The 24,022-nt window shown below is 40.6% G+C and overlaps 1 long non-coding RNA gene across 1 annotated transcript; it reads left to right on the forward strand.

The window, feature by feature from the left end:
* Positions 1-276: 276 nt before the first annotated feature.
* Positions 277-2,590, forward strand: LOC129160216 (uncharacterized). Its single transcript, XR_011521713.1, has 2 exons — positions 277-1,036; positions 1,379-2,590. It is a non-coding gene; the product is annotated as an uncharacterized lncRNA (long non-coding RNA).
* Positions 2,591-24,022: the final 21,432 nt, after the last annotated feature.

Consider the following 24,022-nt stretch of genomic DNA (forward strand, 5'->3'; position numbering starts at 1 on the left):
TAGTAATTTCCTCATGAGGTCAGACCCTCAACAGTTGTTTTCATCTAACTTATTTTATTAATTTAATCTAAATAGGTTTTGAATAAGAAGTGCTTAGTGCAGCATAATTCTGGGTGCCATTTACAAACCATAAGTGCTAATGACTCCATTCCTTTTTGTGGTTGTAGGGGCTGTTGGTTGGAGTACATTAAAACAAACCTGATCTCTCTAGGACATTCAGAAGCCAAGTTATAAGCCCACAAATGTGTAACTGGACTACTTCTTTAAAGGCCCCGTGTGTGAAATTCACAGAAATCATAGTACAAAGATCCGACTCTTTAGCACCACGCAGTTTAGAGTCGGTATTGCAGCTATTGGAGCCCCCGAGGATCAAAAAGTTTTTTTTTAATCATTATTTAAAACTTTATTAACAAATATAACAAATACAATACAAAATCGTGTTGCTGTAAACGGCAGCATGTCATCATCTAATTCCAGCTTTCAAGTCAGCGAACAGGTTAGTTGTTTTCATCTAACTTATTTTATTAATTTAATCTAAATAGGTTTTGAATAAGAAAAACTTTTTTATGTCAGTTATGTTTGCTAATAGCAAACGGCAGCTAGTTAGTGATGACTTCTGACTACAAAAAATGACAATATTTTGTTCATTTTATTTGAGAAATGTTATATTTCTATTTGCCATTTTGGAAATATACAAGGTAGTGTAGTCTGTAATTGTTTTCTCTCCGTAAACAGAGTCAGATATCATCCGATGGTTCATCAGTGGAGACAGACAGAGGACGAGGGAGAGGAAGAGGGCGAGGAAGAGGGAGAGGACAGACGTGTGCCAGCGCACAGAGAGGCAGAGGTGTTAGACATGCGACAGAAGCAGGGCAAGCATCCCAAGATGAAGGAGCCGAATTTGCTCAAACCAGCCGCAACGTCCCACGCACAAGAGGAAGAGGCAGAGCTGCAATAAAGTCTAGAAGATCGGCACTTTCAAGAGCTGATGAGGAGAGTCGAGGAGCTTCAAAGGGAAAGAAGAGCAGAAATTGAGGTTTGTGTAAGATAATGAGCAAATTAATAATTATCTGGGTCAATATATGCCGTCCTGTCACTCATTTCATTCATATAAGTACATACGGTAATTCTATTTAACCGTATAGCAAGTGTTTGGAATTATATGTAGTTTTGTAAAACATTCAGTGTCCTACTTCTTTCCTAATACATATTATTTGTTTTTGATAGTACCTTTATTTTAGGAATTAGCCATTTAATATATATATATTATTAATCAGCTACTCTTATAAACTTGTTAAAACATTTACAAAACATTGCTTTTTACTTTAATTCAATTAAAATAATCTTACAAAAATTCTAATCCTACTTTTCCCCCCAGCGCCTTGTACAGGGCATGAGCCTGGAGGACCACCGTCATCTCACCTCTCAACTTTTGGAAAGACAGCCAGGTCTGGTTTTTGATGTTTTGTTGGACAACCAACGCCGAGATAGGCACACCACACCCGTGCAGGCCCCTGCGTTAACATGGTGTACTTGTGGCAATTGCACAGATATGCCAACAGATGCAGAGCGCAAATGCTGTGGACAAGACTCTGTAAACTGTATAAGCCTTCTGCCCCATTTTAGACTTTACTGTTTGGATGAAGGTGTCCTGAGGATCCATCGTCAGTACAGAGCAGACCTCACCGTATTAGGACAGATTAGGGAACCAGGCGATGACAACAGGGAATACAGTTATGCTGCCTACCGGCACTTCATTTTCTGGCAGCATGGGTCACTTGGACATGGAAATCGAAGAGTCATCCCAAGTTGCTGTGTGGTCAAAATTAGGGAGAAATTTCCAGACCCTCATGGACAGTATACTGGTTTTCTTCCGGGAGTGTAACTGGTCAAAAGTTTACATGGGTTGTTGAAGTGTTTCTGATATTTTGTACACCTTTATATTGTAATTTATTATGTTGAATAAGTATTTTAGATAAATATTTTTTGAAACCCCAATGTTAGTGTTGTACAATAATGACAAATTTAGAGGTGGCTACTCTTCAGCCATGTATACTCTTGTAATGTGAAAAAAAAATCACATCTTTACAACTCCATAGTTTTGCATTACATTAGTGAGCTATTAATTTACACTCTTACAGGGTCAAGTCATGAAACAAAAAATATGTAATTTTCTGAAAGACATAAGAAATAAAGAAATTAGTACAGATGCACTTTTATTTGAATTAACCTTATTCAGAGTTTGAACAGACAAATTTGGAACACATTTTAATCTTGAAACATGATTTTACACACTTTAGGATAATAAAGAATAGATCTAACGTAAAAGACTGTGCAGAATTTATGTGCTACTTCAAGTAAAAAGAACAACATGTTAGCACAGTAGTAAAGACATCAAAGTGCAATATCTACATTTTTATGTACATTACATTAGTAACACGCAGCAGGTATAGAATACTCCATGTAAATGTAGACAAGATCGTCACTGGAGGCCTGTAGCTGTGTTGAGTTCTGATACTGTGAAAAAAGTATTGTAAGACAAGTGTAGGTAAAGAACTGAGCTGTAGTCAAAGGATGCTAAAATGACACATACCAAGACCTCGGCTGACTTGGATCTGCACTAGCTCCGAAATAGGTGGTGGAGCGATGGGTGGCACAAGACCGAGCCGTCTGGGGTCATCATCCCTCATTGATCTGGTACGAGGCATCCCGACTCCTCTCGCAAACCTCTCGTTGATTATTTTTGATTGGAGTACTGGAATGTATTCGTAGCCCTTTTCTGATTTTAGTGAATACACACTGTACCTTCTGGCATTCTTATTGTACTTCCGTTTGAATCTAAAAAATAGGACAATTGCATAATGAATTTCTGTCACGACAATGGGACAAACTTAAATAACGTGTAGTAACGTTAATACAGCTTTTTAATTGTAAGTGGTAGGCATTATTTTGGCTCAACTCTGACTGAAAAACAAGGTAAAACCTACATTAGTTGGCCTTCAGCATTCCTGATTGCTGGTCGATTAAGGTGAAAGTTATAATCCAGTGCTGCAAGGAGAACTCTGGCTTCATACACTTTGTAGGAGAAGGCTTGACGCTTGCTGGCATACATCAGAATGTGGTTCTGAAATGACTCAAGCAGGGCTGTTGATCTGTACAAATGAACAGTCAGTATGAGAGAGGACAACTGGTCACATGGCTAATAGCAGGGATGCTCCAAGTCAGTCCTGGAGGGCAGCTAACATGCATATTTAGTTCTGTCCCTGGTTAAATACAGCAGAATCAAATTTATCAGCAGTTCCATTAGCAGGCCTCAGTATAAATTAGACACCTTGAGTGTGTAGGCCAGCAGTTATATCTTCTTTAGTGTCTGTATGCACTGTTATTGTATGCATTATTTTCAGGAAATGTATTTGAGCAATTTTTAAAGTGACACTCAGTTGCTGGGAGGCAAAACAGCTAACGGAGCACCCCTGGCCTACAGCTTCACAAAAAAATACTTAAATAAGTCTCACATGTACCTGAAGTGCAGATATTTATGCACGTCCTTCTGCCAGCGTTTGTTCAAGACAATCTCCACAAGAGCTCTGTGACTCCTGGAATCCTTCTCGATCCACTGCTTCCCCTGCTGGTCATCAAGATGATCATGCTGGCAGTTTCCCATTGCCCATGTGTGAACATTGCAAACATGGTGTAGAATTCCAACCCAATGTGCCTGTGCAAAATTAAACACAATGCAAAACAGTATGAATATGACAGGTTTTTAGGTGGAGTTTGGGATACTATTGGAATTAAAGTTTTCTTACAAGAAACTGCTCTATTGTGGTGGCTGTCTTGCAACACCACCAAAAATGATCGATCGTTAAATCATTACATATGTATACGAAGGCGCATAAACAATAAACAAAAAGAAATGCTTCTGAATTTTAAGAGGGTGTGCTACATTTTTGGCACTAGTTAGCATGAGCTGTTTCCCAAACTCTAGCTTACTCCACACAAACTTTGTGTCACAAAGCACACAACTACTACAATGAAGAAATTAAACACACATTTTTAACTTACCTGTCCAAAAGGAAGGTAGCAAGCTCAGCGTGTCTACTGAATCCCTTTTGTAACATGAGGTCTCTCCATCTTGGGAAGGCAACTCCTATATTTACTCTGGTTTTCTCATGATGCCGGTCTTGTTCACTTTTCAAAATCCTTTTTCTTTTACTTGGATGAGACAAACTATCCCGTTTCTCAAGTTTGCTTGTAGAATATGTGTGATCCTCCATCGCTAGAAGTACGGTGTGGCTAGTTTCTTCTTCTTCTTAGTTACTTTGTCAGACTGCATGCTTACAAGGCGCACTTCTGCCCCCTGCTGTTTCTTTAAGGTTACATCATTTAAAAACGCAAACATCAAATGCGAAGCTTAATATGTTGTATGTCCCTAAAAGGTCACTGTATTTTAAGATGGCGCATGCCGTATGGAGCACCGGTCTGCTTCTTTTGTCTAAAATATTAAAATATAAAGCTAATAATAATGCTTAGAATAAATGCTTGTTTGAATTATCATTAAAAAAAACAAATTTGAGAATGTGATATAAGAAATTTGATAACTTATAAGATGAAATATCACACATTGGGCCTTTAAATTGACACCAGATCCGGTGACCTTTGGGACATGGTTTGACCCCCTTAGGAAAGTGCTATCATCATGAAACGTTCAGATCGCTTACAACTCAATAGATTCTACCTTCCTGTAACGTTTCAGCCTGATTGGACCTTGTTTTCACACAAATGAACCCAGAATGATGTGAAATTGTGAGTCGTGCAACATAATTCTGGGTGCCATTTAAAAACCATAAGTGCTAATGACTCCATTCCTTTTTGTGGTTGTAGGGGCTGTTGGTTGGAGAAAACTAAAACAAACCTAACCTCTCTAGGACATTCAGAAGCCAAGTTATAAGCCCACAAAGGTGTAACTGGACTGCTTCTTTAAAGTGACACCAGGCCCGGTGACCTTTGGGACATGGTTTGACCCCCTATAGGAATGTGCAATCATCTTGAAACGTTCAGATCAATTACAACTCAATAGATTTTAGTTTCCTGTAACGTTTCAGCCTGATTGGACCTTGTTTTCACACAAATGAACCCAGAATTATGTGAAATTGTGCTTCGTGCAACATAATCCTGGGTGCCATTTAAAAACCATAAGTGCTAATGACTCCATTCCTTTTTGTGGTTGTAGGGGCTGTTGATTGGAGTATACTAAAACAAACCTGATCTCTCTAGGGCATTCAGAAGCCAAGTTATAAGCCCACAAAGGTGTAACTGGACTACTTCTTTAAATTGACACCAGATCCGGGGACCTTTGGGACATGGTTTGACGCCCTTAGGAAATTGCTATCATCATGAAACGTTCAGATCACTTACAACTCAATAGATTCTACCTTCCTGTAACATTTCAGCCTGATTGGACCTTGTTTTCACACAAATGAACCCAGAATGATGTGAAATTGTGCTTCGTTCAACATAATTCTGGGTGCCATTTAAAAACCATAAGTGCTAATGACTCCATTCCTTTTTGAGGTTGTAGGGGCTGTTGATTGGAGTACACTAAAACAAACCTGATCTCTCTAGGATATTCAGAAGCCAAGTTATAAGCCCTCAAAGGTGTAACTGGACTACTTCTTTAAAGTGACACCAGGCCCGGTGACCTTTGGGACATGGTTTGACCCCCTTAGGAAAATGCTATCATCATGAAACGTTCAGATCACTTACAACTCAATAGATTCTACCTTCCTGTAACGTTTCAGCCTGATTGGACCTTGTTTTCAAACAAATGAACCCAGAATGATGTGAAATTGTGCTTCGTGCAACATAATTCTGGGTGCCATTTACAAACCATAAGTGCTAATGACTCCATTCCTTTTTGTGGTTGTAGGGGCTGTTGATTGGAGTACACTAAAACAAACCTAACCTCTCTAGGACATTCAGAAGCCAAGTTATAAGCCCACAAATGTGTAACTGGACTACTTCTTTAAATTGACACCAGATCCGGTGACCTTTGGGACATGGTTTGACCCCCTTAGGAAAGTGCTATCATCATGAAACGTTCAGATCACTTACAACTCAATAGATTCTACCTTCCTGTAACGTTTCAGCCTGATTGGACCTTGTTTTCACACAAATGGACCCAGAATGATGTGAAATTGTGCTTCGTGCAACATAATTCTGGGTGCCATTTAAGAACCATAAGTGCTAATGACTCCATTCCTTTTTGTGGTTGTAGGGGCTGTTGATTGGAGTACACTAAAACAAACCTGATCTCTCTAGGACATTCAGAAGCCAAGTTATAAGCCCACAAATGTGTAACTGGACTGCTTCTTTAAATTGACACCAGATCCGGTGACCTTTGGGACATGGTTTGACCCCCTTAGGAAAGTGCTATCATCATGAAATGTTCAGATCACTTACAACTCAATAGATTCTACCTTCCTGTAACATTTCAGCCTGATTGGACCTTGTTTTCACACAAATGAACCCAGAATGATGTGAAATTGTGCTTCGTGCAACATAATTCTGGGTGCCATTTAAAAACCATAAGTGCTAATGACTCCATTCCTTTTTGAGGTTGTAGGGAATGTTGATTGGAGTACAAAAAACAAACCTGATCTCTCTAGGACATTCAGAAGCCAAGTTATAAGCCCTCAAAGGTGTAAATGGACTACTTCTTTAAAGTGACACCCGGCCCGGTGACCTTTGGGACATGGTTTGACCCCCTATAGGAATGTGCGATCATCATGAAACGTTCAGATCACTTACAACTCAATAGATTCCACCTTCTTGTAAAGTTTCAGCCTGATTGGACCTTGTTTTCACACAAATGAACCCAGAATGATGTGAAATTGTGCTTTGTGCAACATAATTCTGGGTGCCATTTACAAACCATAAGTGCTAATGACTCCATTCCTTTTTGTGGTTGTAGGGGCTGTTGATTGGAGTACACTAAAAGAAACCTAACCTCTCTCGGACATTCAGAAGCCAAGTTATAAGCCCACAAAGGTGTAACTGGACTACTTCTTTAAAGTGACACCAGGCCCGGTGACCTTTGGGACATGGTTTTACCCCCTATAAGAATGTGCGATCATCTTGAAACGTTCAGATCACTTACAACTCAATAGATTCTACCTTCTTGTAGCGTTTCAGCCTGATTGGACCTTGTTTTCACACAAATGGACCCAGAATGATGTGAAATTGTGCTTCGTGCAACATAATTCTGGGTGCCATTTACAAACCATAAGTGCTAATGACTCCATTCCTTTTTGTGGTTGTAGGGGCTGTTGGTTGGAGTACACTAAAACAAACCTGATCTCTCTAGGATATTCAGAAGCCAAGTTATAAGCCCACAAATGTGTAACTGGACTACTTCTTTAAATTGACACCAGATCTGGTGACCTTTGTGACGTGGTTTGACCCCCTTAGGAAAGTGCTATCATCTTGAAACGTTCAGATCACTTACAACTCAATAGATTCTACCTTCCTGTAACGTTACAGCCTGATTGGACCTTGTTTTCACACAAATGAACCCAGAATGATGTGAAATTGTGCTTCGTACAACATAATTCTGGGTGCCATTTAAAAACCATAAGTGCTAATGACTCCATTCCTTTTTGAGGTTGTAGGGGCTGTTGATTGGAGTACACTAAAACAAACCTGATCTCTCTAGGATATTCAGAAGCCAAGTTATAAGCCCTCAAAGGTGTAACTGGACTACTTCTTTAAAGTGACACCAGGCCCGGTGACCTTTGGGACATGGTTTGACCCCCTATAGGAATGTGCGATCATCATGAAACGTTCAGATCACTTACAACTCAATAGATTCTACCTTCTTGTAATGTTTCAGCCTGATTGGACCTGGTTTTCATACAAATGAACCCAGAATGATGTGAAATTGTGCTTCGTGCAACATAATTCTGGGTGCCATTTACAAACCATAAGTGCTAATGACTCCATTCCTTTTTGTGGTTGTAGGGGCTGTTGTTTGGAGTACATTAAAACAAACCTGATCTCTCTAGGACATTCAGAAGCGAAGTTATAAGCCCACAAATGTGTAACGGGACTACTTCTTCAAATTGACACCAGGCCCGGTGACGTTTGGGACATGGTTTGACCCCCTATAGGAATGTGCGATCATCATGAAACGTTCAGATCACTTACAACTCAATAGATTCTACCTTCCTGTAACGTTTCAGCCTGATTGGACCTTGTTTTCACACAAATGGACCCAGAATGATGTGAAATTGTGCTTTGTGCAACATAATTCTGGGTGCCATTTAAGAACCATAAGTGCTAATGACTCCATTCCTTTTTGTGGTTGTAGGGGCTGTTGATTGGAGTACACTAAAACAAACCTGATCTCTCTAGGACATTCAGAAGCCAAGTTATAAGCCCACAAATGTGTAACTGGACTACTTCTTTAAATTGACACCAGATCCGGTGACCTTTGGGACATGGTTTGACCCCCTTAGGAAAGTGCTATCATCATGAAATGTTCAGATCACTTACAACTCAATAGATTCTACCTTCCTGTAACATTTCAGCCTGATTGGACCTTGTTTTCACACAAATGAACCCAGAATGATGTGAAATTGTGCTTCGTGCAACATAATTCTGGGTGCCATTTAAAAACCATAAGTGCTAATGACTCCATTCCTTTTTGAGGTTGTAGGGAATGTTGATTGGAGTACACTAAAACAAACCTGATCTCTCTAGGACATTCAGAAGCCAAGTTATAAGCCCTCAAAGGTGTAAATGGACTACTTCTTTAAAGTGACACCCGGCCCGGTGACCTTTGGGACATGGTTTGACCCCCTATAGGAATGTGCGATCATCATGAAACGTTTAGATCACTTACAACTCAATAGATTCTACCTTCTTGTAACGTTTCAGCCTGATTGGACCTTGTTTTCACACAAATGAACCCAGAATGATGTGAAAATTTGCTTAGTGCAGCATAATTCTGGGTGCCATTTACAAACCATAAGTGCTAATGACTCCATTCCTTTTTGTGGTTGTAGTGGCTGTTGGTTGGAGTACATTAAAACAAACCTGATCTCTCTAGGACATTCAGAAGCCAAGTTATAAGCCCACAAATGTGTAACTGGACTACTTCTTTAAATTGACACCAGATCCGGTGACCTTTGGGACATGGTTTGACCCCCTTAGGAAAGAGCTATCATCATGAAACGTTCAGATCACTTACAACTCAAGAGATTCTACCTTCCTGTAATGTTTCAGCCTGATTGGACCTTGTTTTCACACAAATGAACCCAGAATGATGTGAAATTGTGCTTTGTGCAACATAATTCTGGGTGCCATTTACAAACCATAAGTGCTAATGACTCCATTCCTTTTTGTGGTTGTAGGGGCTGTTGATTGGAGTACACTAATACAAACTTAACCTCTCTAGGACATTCAGAAGCCAAGTTATAAGCCCACAAAGGTGTAACTGGACTACTTCTTTAAAGTGACACCAGGCCCGGTGACCTTTGGGACATGGTTTTACCCCCTATAGGAATGTGCGATCATCTTGAAACGTTCAGATCACTTACAACTCAATAGATTCTACCTTCTTGTAGCGTTTCAGCCTGATTGGACCTTGTTTTCACACAAATGGACCCAGAATGATGTGAAATTGTGCTTCGTGCAACATAATTCTGGGTGCCATTTACAAACTATAAGTGCTAATGACTCCATTCCTTTTTGTGGTTGTAGGGGCTGTTGATTGGATAACACTAAAACAAACCTAACCTCTCTAGGGCATTCAGAAGCCAAGTTATAAGCCCACAAAGGTGTAACTGGACTACTTCTTTAAAGTGACACCAGGCCCGGTGACCTTTGGGACATGGTTTGACCCCCTACAGGAATGTGCGATCATCTTGAAACGTTCAGATCACTTACAACTCAATAGATTCTACCTTCCTGTAACGTTTCAGCCTGATTGGACCTTGTTTTCACACAAATGAACCCAGAATGATGTGAAATTGTGCTTCGTGCAACATAATTCTGGGTGCCATTTAAAAACCATAAGTGCTAATGACTCCATTCCTTTTTGTGGTTGTAGGGGCTGTTGATTGGAGTATACTAAAACAAACCTGATCTCTCTAGGACATTCAGAAGCCAAGTTATAAGCCCACAAAGGTGTAACTGGACTACTTCTTTAAATTGACACCAGATCCGGTGACCTTTGGGACATGGTTTGACCCCCTTAGGAAAGTGCTATCATCATGAAACGTTCAGATCACTTACAACTCAATAGATTCTACCTTCCTGTAACATTTCAGCCTGATTGGACCTTGTTTTCACACAAATGAACCCAGAATGATGTGAAATTGTGCTTCGTGCAACATAATTCTGGGTGCCATTTACAAACCATAAGTGCTAATGACTCCATTCCTTTTTGTGGTTGTAGGGGCTGTTGGTTGGAGTACATTAAAACAAACCTGATCTCTCTAGGACATTCAGAAGCCAAGTTATAAGCCCACAAATGTGTAACTGGACTACTTCCTTAAATTGACACCAGATCCGGTGACCTTTGGGACATGGTTTGACCCCCTTAGGAAAGTGCTATCATCATGAAACGTTCAGATCACTTACAACTCAATAGATTCTACCTTCCTGTAACGTTTCAGCCTGATTGGACCTTGTTTTCACACAAATGAACCCAGAATGATGTGAAATTGTGCTTTGTGCAGCATAATTCTGCGTGCCATTTACAAACCATAAGTGCTAATGACTCCATTCCTTTTTGTGGTTGTAGGGGCTGTTGATTGGAGAACACTAAAACAAACCTAACCTCTCTAGGACATTCAGAAGCCAAGTTATAAGCCCACAAAGGTGTAACTGGACTGCTTCTTCAAGGTGACACCAGGCCCGGTGACCTTTGGGACATGGTTTGACCCCCTTAGGAAAGTGCTATCATCATGAAACGTTTAGATCACTTACAACTCAATAGATTCTACCTTCCTGTAACGTTTCAGCCTGATTGGACCTTGTTTTCACACAAATGGACCCAGAATGATGTGAAAATGTGCTTCGTGCAACATAATTCTGGGTGCCATTTAAGAACCATAAGTGCTAATGACTCCATTCCTTTTTGTGGTTGTAGGGGCTGTTGATTGGAGTACACTAAAACAAACCTGATCTCTCTAGGACATTCAGAAACCAAGTTATAAGCCCACAAATGTGTAACTGGACTACTTCTTTAAATTGACACCAGATCCGGTGACTTTTGGGACATGGTTTGACCCCCTTAGGAAAGTGCTATCATCATGAAATGTTCAGATCACTTAAAACTCAATAGATTCTACCTTCCTGTAACATTTCAGCCTGATTGGAGCTTGTTTTCACACAAATGAACCCAGAATGATGTGAAATTGTTCTTCGTGCAACATAATTCTGGGTGCCATTTAAAAACCATAAGTGCTAATGACTCCATTCCTTTTTGATGTTGTAGGGGCTGTTGATTGGAGTACACTAAAACAAACCTAACCTCTCTAGGACATTCAGAAGCCAAGTTATAAGCCCACAAAGGTGTAACTGGACTACTTCTTTAAAGTGACACCAGGCCCGGTGACCTTTGGGACATGGTTTTACCCCCTATAGGAATGTGCGATCATCTTGAAACGTTCAGATCACTTACAACTCAATAGATTCTACCTTCTTGTAACGTTTCAGCCTGATTGGACCTTGTTTTCACACAAATGGACCCAGAATGATGTGGAATTGTGCTTCGTGCAACATAATTCTGGGTGCCATTTAAGAACCATAAGTGCTAATGACTCCATTCCTTTTTGAGGTTGTAGGGGCTGTTGATTGGAGTACACTAAAACAAACCTGATCTCTCTAGGACATTCAGAAGCCAAGTTATAAGCCCTCAAAGGTGTAAATGGACTACTTCTTTAAAGTGACACCCGGCCCGGTGACCTTTGGGACATGGTTTGACCCCCTATAGGAATGTGCGATCATCATGAAACGTTTAGATCACTTACAACTCAATAGATTCTACCTTCTTGTAACGTTTCAGCCTGATTGGACCTTGTTTTCACACAAATGAACCCAGAATGATGTGAAAATTTGCTTAGTGCAGCATAATTCTGGGTGCCATTTACAAACCATAAGTGCTAATGACTCCATTCCTTTTTGTGGTTGTAGTGGCTGTTGGTTGGAGTACATTAAAACAAACCTGATCTCTCTAGGACATTCAGAAGCCAAGTTATAAGCCCACAAATGTGTAACTGGACTACTTCTTTAAATTGACACCAGATCCGGTGACCTTTGGGACATGGTTTGACCCCCTTAGGAAAGAGCTATCATCATGAAACGTTCAGATCACTTACAACTCAAGAGATTCTACCTTCCTGTAATGTTTCAGCCTGATTGGACCTTGTTTTCACACAAATGAACCCAGAATGATGTGAAATTGTGCTTTGTGCAACATAATTCTGGGTGCCATTTACAAACCATAAGTGCTAATGACTCCATTCCTTTTTGTGGTTGTAGGGGCTGTTGATTGGAGTACACTAATACAAACTTAACCTCTCTAGGACATTCAGAAGCCAAGTTATAAGCCCACAAAGGTGTAACTGGACTACTTCTTTAAAGTGACACCAGGCCCGGTGACCTTTGGGACATGGTTTTACCCCCTATAGGAATGTGCGATCATCTTGAAACGTTCAGATCACTTACAACTCAATAGATTCTACCTTCTTGTAGCGTTTCAGCCTGATTGGACCTTGTTTTCACACAAATGGACCCAGAATGATGTGAAATTGTGCTTCGTGCAACATAATTCTGGGTGCCATTTACAAACTATAAGTGCTAATGACTCCATTCCTTTTTGTGGTTGTAGGGGCTGTTGATTGGATAACACTAAAACAAACCTAACCTCTCTAGGGCATTCAGAAGCCAAGTTATAAGCCCACAAAGGTGTAACTGGACTACTTCTTTAAAGTGACACCAGGCCCGGTGACCTTTGGGACATGGTTTGACCCCCTACAGGAATGTGCGATCATCTTGAAACGTTCAGATCACTTACAACTCAATAGATTCTACCTTCCTGTAACGTTTCAGCCTGATTGGACCTTGTTTTCACACAAATGAACCCAGAATGATGTGAAATTGTGCTTCGTGCAACATAATTCTGGGTGCCATTTAAAAACCATAAGTGCTAATGACTCCATTCCTTTTTGTGGTTGTAGGGGCTGTTGATTGGAGTATACTAAAACAAACCTGATCTCTCTAGGACATTCAGAAGCCAAGTTATAAGCCCACAAAGGTGTAACTGGACTACTTCTTTAAATTGACACCAGATCCGGTGACCTTTGGGACATGGTTTGACCCCCTTAGGAAAGTGCTATCATCATGAAACGTTCAGATCACTTACAACTCAATAGATTCTACCTTCCTGTAACATTTCAGCCTGATTGGACCTTGTTTTCACACAAATGAACCCAGAATGATGTGAAATTGTGCTTCGTGCAACATAATTCTGGGTGCCATTTACAAACCATAAGTGCTAATGACTCCATTCCTTTTTGTGGTTGTAGGGGCTGTTGGTTGGAGTACATTAAAACAAACCTGATCTCTCTAGGACATTCAGAAGCCAAGTTATAAGCCCACAAATGTGTAACTGGACTACTTCCTTAAATTGACACCAGATCCGGTGACCTTTGGGACATGGTTTGACCCCCTTAGGAAAGTGCTATCATCATGAAACGTTCAGATCACTTACAACTCAATAGATTCTACCTTCCTGTAACGTTTCAGCCTGATTGGACCTTGTTTTCACACAAATGAACCCAGAATGATGTGAAATTGTGCTTTGTGCAGCATAATTCTGCGTGCCATTTACAAACCATAAGTGCTAATGACTCCATTCCTTTTTGTGGTTGTAGGGGCTGTTGATTGGAGAACACTAAAACAAACCTAACCTCTCTAGGACATTCAGAAGCCAAGTTATAAGCCCACAAAGGTGTAACTGGACTGCTTCTTTAAGGTGACACCAGGCCCGGTGACCTTTGGGACATGGTTTGACCCCCTTAGGAAAGTGCTATCATCATGAAACGTTTAGATCACTTACAACTCAATAGATTCTACCTTCCTGTAACGTTTCAGCCTGATTGGACCTTGTTTTCACACAAATGGACCCAGAATGATGTGAAAATGTGCTTCGTGCAACATAATTCTGGGTGCCATTTAAGAACCATAAGTGCTAATGACTCCATTCCTTTTTGTGGTTGTAGGGGCTGTTGATTGGAGTACACTAAAACAAACCTGATCTCTCTAGGACATTCAGAAACCAAGTTATAAGCCCACAAATGTGTAACTGGACTACTTCTTTAAATTGACACCAGATCCGGTGACTTTTGGGACATGGTTTGACCCCCTTAGGAAAGTGCTATCATCATGAAATGTTCAGATCACTTAAAACTCAATAGATTCTACCTTCCTGTAACATTTCAGCCTGATTGGAGCTTGTTTTCACACAAATGAACCCAGAATGATGTGAAATTGTTCTTCGTGCAACATAATTCTGGGTGCCATTTAAAAACCATAAGTGCTAATGACTCCATTCCTTTTTGATGTTGTAGGGGCTGTTGATTGGAGTACACTAAAACAAACCTAACCTCTCTAGGACATTCAGAAGCCAAGTTATAAGCCCACAAAGGTGTAACTGGACTACTTCTTTAAAGTGACACCAGGCCCGGTGACCTTTGGGACATGGTTTTACCCCCTATAGGAATGTGCGATCATCTTGAAACGTTCAGATCACTTACAACTCAATAGATTCTACCTTCTTGTAACGTTTCAGCCTGATTGGACCTTGTTTTCACACAAATGGACCCAGAATGATGTGGAATTGTGCTTCGTGCAACATAATTCTGGGTGCCATTTAAGAACCATAAGTGCTAATGACTCCATTCCTTTTTGTGGTTGTAGGGGCTGTTGATTGGAGTACACTAAAACAAACCTGATCTCTCTAGGACATTCAGAAACCAAGTTATAAGCCCACAAATGTGTAACTGGACTACTTCTTTAAATTGACACCAGATCCGGTGACTTTTGGGACATGGTTTGACCCCCTTAGGAAAGTGCTATCATCATGAAATGTTCAGATCACTTAAAACTCAATAGATTCTACCTTCCTGTAACATTTCAGCCTGATTGGAGCTTGTTTTCACACAAATGAACCCAGAATGATGTGAAATTGTTCTTCGTGCAACATAATTCTGGGTGCCATTTAAAAACCATAAGTGCTAATGACTCCATTCCTTTTTGATGTTGTAGGGGCTGTTGATTGGAGTACACTAAAACAAACCTAACCTCTCTAGGACATTCAGAAGCCAAGTTATAAGCCCACAAAGGTGTAACTGGACTACTTCTTTAAAGTGACACCAGGCCCGGTGACCTTTGGGACATGGTTTTACCCCCTATAGGAATGTGCGATCATCTTGAAACGTTCAGATCACTTACAACTCAATAGATTCTACCTTCTTGTAGCGTTTCAGCCTGATTGGACCTTGTTTTCACACAAATGGACCCAGAATGATGTGGAATTGTGCTTCGTGCAACATAATTCTGGGTGCCATTTAAAACCATAAGTGCTAATGACTCCATTCCTTTTTGTGATTGTAGGGGCTGTTGATTGGAGTACACTAAAACAACCCTGATCTCTCTAGGACATTCAGAAGCCAAGTTATAAGCCCACAAATGTGTAACTGGACTACTTCTTTAAATTGACACCAGATCCGGTGACCTTTGGGACATGGTTTTACCCCCTTACGAAAGTGCTATCATCATGAAACGTTCAGATCACTTACAACTCAATAGATTCTACCTTCCTGTAACGTTTCAGCCTGATTGGACCTTGTTTTCACACAAATGGACCCAGAATGATGTGAAAATGTGCTTCGTGCAACATAATTCTGGGTGCCATTTAAGAACCATAATTGCTAATGACTCCATTCCTTTTTGTGGTTGTAGGGGCTGTTGATTGGAGTACACTAAAACAAACCTGATCTCTCTAGGACATTCAGAAACCAAGTTATAAGCCCACAAATGTGTAACTGGACTACTTCTTTAAATTGACACCAGATCTGGTGACCTTTGGGACATGGTTTGACCCCCTTAGGAAAGTGCTATCATCATGAAATGTTCAGATCACTTACAACTCAATAGATTCTACCTTCTTGTAACATTTCAGCCTGATTGGACCTTGTTTTCACACAAATGAACCCAGAATGATGTGAAATTGTGCTTCGTGCAACATAATTCTGGGTGCCATTTAAAAACCATAAGTGCTAATGACTCCATTCCTTTTTGAGATTGTAGGGAATGTTGATTGGAGTACACTAAAACAAACCTGATCTCTCTAGGACATTCAGAAGCCAAGTTATAAGCCCTCCAAGGTGTAAATGGACTACTTCTTTAAAGTGACACCCGGCCCGGTGACCTTTGGGACATGGTTTGACCCCCTATAGGAATATGCGATCATCATGAAACGTTCAGATCACTTACAACTCAATAGATTCTACCTTCTTGTAACGTTTCAGCCTGATTGGACCTTGTTTTCACACAAATGAACCCAGAATGATGTGAAATTTTGCTTAGTGCAGCATAATTCTGGGTGCCATTTACAAACCATAAGTGCTAATGACTCCATTCCTTTTTGTGGTTGTAGGGGCTGTTGATTGGAGTACACTAAAACAAACCTAACCTCTCTAGGACATTCAGAAGCCAAGGTATAAGCCCACAAAGGTGTAACTGGACTACTTCTTTAAAGTGACACCAGGCCCGGTGACCTTTGGGACATGGTTTTACCCCCTATAGGAATGTGCGATCATCTTGAAACGTTCAGATCACTTACAACTCAATAGATTCTACCTTCTTGTAGCGTTTCAGCCTGATTGGACCTTGTTTTCACACAAATGGACCCAGAATGATGTGAAATTGTGCTTCGTGCAACATAATTCTGGGTGCCATTTACAAACCATAAGTGCTAATGACTCCATTCCTTTTTGTGGTTGTAGGGGCTGTTGGTTGGAGTACATTAAAACAAACCTGATCTCTCTAGGACATTCAGAAGCCAAGTTATAAGCCCACAAATGTGTAACTGGACTACTTCTTTAAATTGACACCAGATCTGGTGACCTTTGTGACATGGTTTGACCCCCTTAGGAAAGTGCTATCATCATGAAACGTTCAGATCACTTACAACTCAATAGATTCTACCTTCCTGTAACGTTTCAGCCTGATTGGACCTTGTTTTCACACAAATGAACCCAGAATGATGTGAAATTGTGCTTCGTACAACATAATTCTGGGTGCCATTTAAAAACCATAAGTGCTAATGACTCCATTCCTTTTTGAGGTTGTAGGGGCTGTTTATTGGAGTACACTAAAACAAACTTGATCTCTCTAGGATATTCAGAAGCCAAGTTATAAGCCCTCCAAGGTGTAAATGGACTACTTCTTTAAAGTGACACCCGGCCCGGTGACCTTTGGGACATGGTTTGACCCCCTATAGGAATATGCGATCATCATGAAACGTTCAGATCACTTACAACTCAATAGATTCTACCTTCTTGTAACGTTTCAGCCTGATTGGACCTTGTTTTCACACAAATGAACCCAGAATGATGTGAAATTTTGCTTAGTGCATCATAATTCTGGGTGCCATTTACAAACCATAAGTGCTAATGACTCCATTCCTTTTTGTGGTTGTAGGGGCTGTTGATTGGAGTACACTAAAACAAACCTAACCTCTCTAGGACATTCAGAAGCCAAGGTATAAGCCCACAAAGGTGTAACTGGACTACTTCTTTAAAGTGACACCAGGCCCGGTGACCTTTGGGACATGGTTTTACCCCCTATAGGAATGTGCGATCATCTTGAAACGTTCAGATCACTTACAACTCAATAGATTCTACCTTCTTGTAGCGTTTCAGCCTGATTGGACCTTGTTTTCACACAAATGGACCCAGAATGATGTGAAATTGTGCTTCGTGCAACATAATTCTGGGTGCCATTTACAAACCATAAGTGCTAATGACTCCATTCCTTTTTGTGGTTGTAGGGGCTGTTGGTTGGAGTACATTAAAACAAACCTGATCTCTCTAGGACATTCAGAAGCCAAGTTATAAGCCCACAAATGTGTAACTGGACTACTTCTTTAAATTGACACCAGATCTGGTGACCTTTGTGACATGGTTTGACCCCCTTAGGAAAGTGCTATCATCATGAAACGTTCAGATCACTTACAACTCAATAGATTCTACCTTCCTGTAACGTTTCAGCCTGATTGGACCTTGTTTTCACACAAATGAACCCAGAATGATGTGAAATTGTGCTTCGTACAACATAATTCTGGGTGCCATTTAAAAACCATAAGTGCTAATGACTCCATTCCTTTTTGAGGTTGTAGGGGCTGTTGATTGGAGTACACTAAAACAAACTTGATCTCTCTAGGATATTCAGAAGCCAAGTTATAAGCCCTCAAAGGTGTAACTGGACTACTTCTTTAAAGTGACACCAGGCCCGGTGACCTTTGGGACATGGTTTGACCCCCTATAGGAATGTGCGATCATCATGAAACGTTCAGATCACTTACAACTCAATAGATTCTACCTTCTTGTAATGTTTCAGCCTGATTGGACCTTGTTTTCATACAAATGAACCCAGAATGATGTGAAATTGTGCTTCGTGCAACATAATTCTGGGTGCCATTTACAAACCATGAGTGCTAATGACTCCATTCCTTTTTGTGGTTGTAGGGGCTGTTGGTTGGAGTACATTAAAACAAACCTGATCTCTCTAGGACATTCAGAAGCCAAGTTATAAGCCCACAAATGTGTAAAGGGACTACTTCTTCAAATTGACACCAGGCCCGGTGACCTTTGGGACATGGTTTGACCCCCTATAGGAATGTGCGATCATCATGAAACGTTCAGATCACTTACAACTCAATAGATTCTACCTTCCTGTAACGTTTCAGCCTGATTGGACCTTGTTTTCACACAAATGGACCCAGAATGATGTGAAATTGTGCTTCGTGCAACATAATTCTGGGTGCCATTTAAGAACCATAAGTGCTAATGACTCCATTCCTTTTTGTGGTTGTAGGGGCTGTTGATTGGAGAACACTAAAACAAACCTAACCTCTCTAGGACATTCAGAAGCCAAGTTATAAGCCCACAAAGGTGTAACTTGACTGCTTCTTTAAGGTGACACCAGGCCCGGTGACCTTTGGGACATGGTTTGTCCCCCTATAGGAATGTGCGATTCATCTTGAAACGTTCAGATCACTTACAACTCAATAGATTCTACCTTCCTGTAACGTTTCAGCCTGATTGGACCTTGTTTTCACACAAATGAACCCAGAATGATGTGAAATTGTGCTTCGTGCAACATAATTCTGGGTGCCATTTAAAAACCATAAGTGCTAATGACTCCATTCCTTTTTGTGGTTGTAGGGGCTGTTGATTTGAGTATACTAAAACAAACCTGATCTCTCTAGGACATTCAGAAGCCAAGTTATAAGCCCACAAAGGTGTAACTGGACTACTTCTTTAAAATGACACCAGATCCGGTGACCTTTGGGACATTGTTTGACCCCCTTAGGAAAGTGCTATCATCATGAAACGTTCAGATCACTTACAACTCAATAGATTCTACCTTCCTGTAACGTTTCAGCCTGATTGGACCTTGTTTTCACACAAATGAACCCAGAATGATGTGAAATTGTGCTTCGTGCAACATAATTCTGGGTGCCATTTACAAACCATAAGTGCTAATGACTCCATTCCTTTTTGTGGTTGTAGGGGCTGTTGGTTGGAGTACATTAAAACAAACCTGATCTCTCTAGGACATTCAGAAGCCAAGTTATAAGCCCACAAAGGTGTAACTGGACTACTTCTTTAAATTGACACCAGATCCGGTGACCTTTGGGACATTGTTTGACCCCCTTAGGAAAGTGCTATAATCATGAAACGTTCAGATCACTTACAACTCAATAGATTCTACCTTCCTGTAACGTTTCAGCCTGATTGGACCTTGTTTTCACACAAATGAACCCAGAATGATGTGAAATTGTGCTTTGTGCAGCATAATTCTGGGTGCCATTTACAAACCATAAGTGCTAATGACTCCATTCCTTTTTGTGGTTGTAGGGGCTGTTGATTGGAGTACACTAAAACAAACCTAACCTCTCTAGGACATTCAGAAGCCAAGTTATAAGCCCACAAATGTGTAACTGGACTACTTCTTTAAATTGACACCAGATCCGGTGACCTTTGGGACATGGTTTGACCCCCTTAGGAAAGTGCTATCATCATGAAACGGTCAGATCACTTAAAACTCAATAGATTCTACCTTCCTGTAACATTTCAGCCTGATTGGAGCTTGTTTTCACACAAATGAACCCAGAATGATGTGAAATTGTGCTTCGTGCAACATAATTCTGGGTGCCATTTAAAAACCATAAGTGCTAATGACTCCATTCCTGTTTGATGTTGTAGGGGCTGTTGATTGGAGTACACTAAAACAAACCTAACCTCTCTAGGACATTCAGAAGCCAAGTTATAAGCCCACAAAGGTGTAACAGGACTACTTCTTTAAAGTGACACCAGGCCCGGTGACCTTTGGGACATGGTTTTACCCCCTATAGGAATGTGCGATCATCTTGAAACGTTCAGATCACTTACAACTCAATAGATTCTACCTTCTTGTAGCGTTTCAGCCTGATTGGACCTTGTTTTCACACAAATGGACCCAGAATGATGTGGAATTGTGCTTCGTGCAACATAATTCTGGGTGCCATTTAAAAACCATAAGTGCTAATGACTCCATTCCTTTTTGTGATTGTAGGGGCTGTTGATTGGAGTACACTAAAACAACCCTGATCTCTCTAGGACATTCAGAAGCCAAGTTATAAGCCCACAAATGTGTAACTGGACTACTTCTTTAAATTGACACCAGATCCGGTGACCTTTGGGACATGGTTTGACCCCCTTAGGAAAGTGCTATCATCATGAAACGTTCAGATCACTTACAACTCAATAGATTCTACCTTCCTGTAACGTTTCAGCCTGATTGGACCTTGTTTTCACACAAATGGACCCAGAATGATGTGAAAATGTGCTTCGTGCAACACAATTCTGGGTGCCATTTAAGAACCATAAGTGCTAATGACTCCATTCCTTTTTGTGGTTGTAGGGGCTGTTGATTGGAGTACACTAAAACAAACCTGATCTCTCTAGGACATTCAGAAACCAAGTTATAAGCCCACAAATGTGTAACTGGACTACTTCTTTAAATTGACACCAGATCCGGTGACCTTTGGGACATGGTTTGACCCCCTTAGGAAAGTGCTATCATCATGAAATGTTCAGATCACTTACAACTCAATAGATTCTACCTTCCTGTAACACTTCAGCCTGATTGGACCTTGTTTTCACACAAATGAACCCAGAATGATGTGAAATTGTGCTTCGTGCAACATAATTCTGGGTGCCATTTAAAAACCATAAGTGCTAATGACTCCATTCCTTTTTGAGATTGTAGGGAATGTTGATTGGAGTACACTAAAACAAACCTGATCTCTCTAGGACATTCAGAAGCCAAGTTATAAGCCCTCCAAGGTGAAAATGGACTACTTCTTTAAAGTGACACCCGGCCCGGTGACCTTTGGGACATGGTTTGACCCCCTATAGGAATGTGCGATCATCATGAAACGTTCAGATCACTTACAACTCAATAGATTCTACCTTCTTGTAATGTTTCAGCCTGATTGGACCTTGTTTTCACACAAATGAACCCAGAATGATGTGAAATTTTGCTTAGTGCAGCATAATTCTGGGTGCCATTTACAAACCATAAGTGCTAATGACTCCATTCCTTTTTGTGGTTGTAGGGGCTGTTGATTGGAGTACAGTAAAACAAACCTAACCTCTCTAGGACATTCAGAAGCCAAGTTATAAGCCCACAAAGGTGTAACTGGACTACTTCTTTAAAGTGACACCAGGCCCGGTGACCTTTGGGACATGGTTTTACCCCCTATAGGAATGTGCGATCATCTTGAAACGTTCAGATCACTTACAACTCAATAGATTCTACCTTCTTGTAGCGTTTCAGCCTGATTGGACCTTGTTTTCACACAAATGGACCCAGAATGATGTGAAATTGTGCTTCGTGCAACATAATTCTGGGTGCCATTTACAAACCATAAGTGCTAATGACTCCATTCCTTTTTGTGGTTGTAGGGGCTGTTGGTTGGAGTACATTAAAACAAACCTGATCTCTCTAGGACATTCAGAAGCCAAGTTATAAGCCCACAAATGTGTAACTGGACTACTTCTTTAAATTGACACCAGATCTGGTGACCTTTGTGACATGGTTTGACCCCCTTAGGAAAGTGCTATCATCATGAAACGTTCAGATCACTTACAACTCAATAGATTCTACCTTCCTGTAACGTTTCAGCCTGATTGGACCTTGTTTTCACACAAATGAACCCAGAATGATGTGAAATTGTGCTTCGTACAACATAATTCTGGGTGCCATTTAAAAACCATAAGTGCTAATGACTCCATTCCTTTTTGAGGTTGTAGGGGCTGTTGATTGGAGTACACTAAAACAAACCTGATCTCTCTAGGATATTCAGAAGCCAAGTTATAAGCCCTCAAAGGTGTAACTGGACTACTTCTTTAATGTGACACCAGGCCCGGTGACCTTTGGGACATGGTTTGACCCCCTATAGGAATGTGCGATCATCTTGAAACATTCAGATCACTTACAACTCAATAGATTCTACCTTCCTGTAACGTTTCAGCCTGATTGGACCTTGTTTTCACACAAATGGACCCAGAATGATGTGAAATTGTGCTTTGTGCAGCATAATTCTGGGTGCCATTTACAAACCATACGTGCTAATGACTCCATTCCTTTTTGTGGTTGTAGGGGCTGTTGATTGGAGTACACTAAAATAAACCTAACCTCTCTAGGACATTCAGAAGCCAAGTTATAAGCCCACAAATGTGTAACTGGACTACTTCTTTAAATTGACACCAGATCCGGTGACATTTGGGACATGGTTTGACCCCTTTAGGAAAGTGCTATCATCATGAAACGGTCAGATAACTTAAAACTCAATAGATTCTACCTTCCTGTAACATTTCAGCCTGATTGGAGCTTGTTTTCACACAAATGAACCCAGAATGATGTGAAATTGTGCTTCGTGCAACATAATTCTGGGTGCCATTTAAAAACCATAAGTGCTAATGACTCCATTCCTTTTTGAGGTTGTAGGGGCTGTTGATTGGAGTACACTAAAACAAACATGATCTCTCTAGGACATTCAGAAGCCAAGTTATAAGCCCTCAAAGTTGTAAATGGACTACTTCTTTAAAGTGACACCAGGCCCGGTGACCTTTGGGACATGGTTTTACCCCCTATAGGAATGTGCGATCATCTTGAAACGTTCAGATCACTTACAACTCAATAGATTCTACCTTCTTGTAGCGTTTCAGCCTGATTGGACCTTGTTTTCACACAAATGGACCCAGAATGATGTGAAATTGTGCTTCGTGCAACATAATTCTGGGTGCCATTTACAAACCATAAGTGCTAATGACTCCATTCCTTTTTGTGGTTGTAGGGGCTGTTGGTTGGAGTACATTAAAACAAACCTGATCTCTCTAGGACATTCAGAAGCCAAGTTATAAGCCCACAAATGTGTAACTGGACTACTTCTTTAAATTGACACCAGATCTGGTGACCTTTGTGACATGGTTTGACCCCCTTAGGAAAGTGCTATCATCATGAAACGTTCAGATCACTTACAACTCAATAGATTCTACCTTCCTGTAACGTTTCAGCCTGATTGGACCTTGTTTTCACACAAATGAACCCAGAATGATGTGAAATTGTGCTTCGTACAACATAATTCTGGGTGCCATTTAAAAACCATAAGTGCTAATGA

This window comes from Nothobranchius furzeri, chromosome 1 (assembly GCF_043380555.1).
Source record: "Nothobranchius furzeri strain GRZ-AD chromosome 1, NfurGRZ-RIMD1, whole genome shotgun sequence".
Taxonomy (NCBI): Eukaryota; Metazoa; Chordata; class Actinopteri; order Cyprinodontiformes; family Nothobranchiidae; genus Nothobranchius; species Nothobranchius furzeri.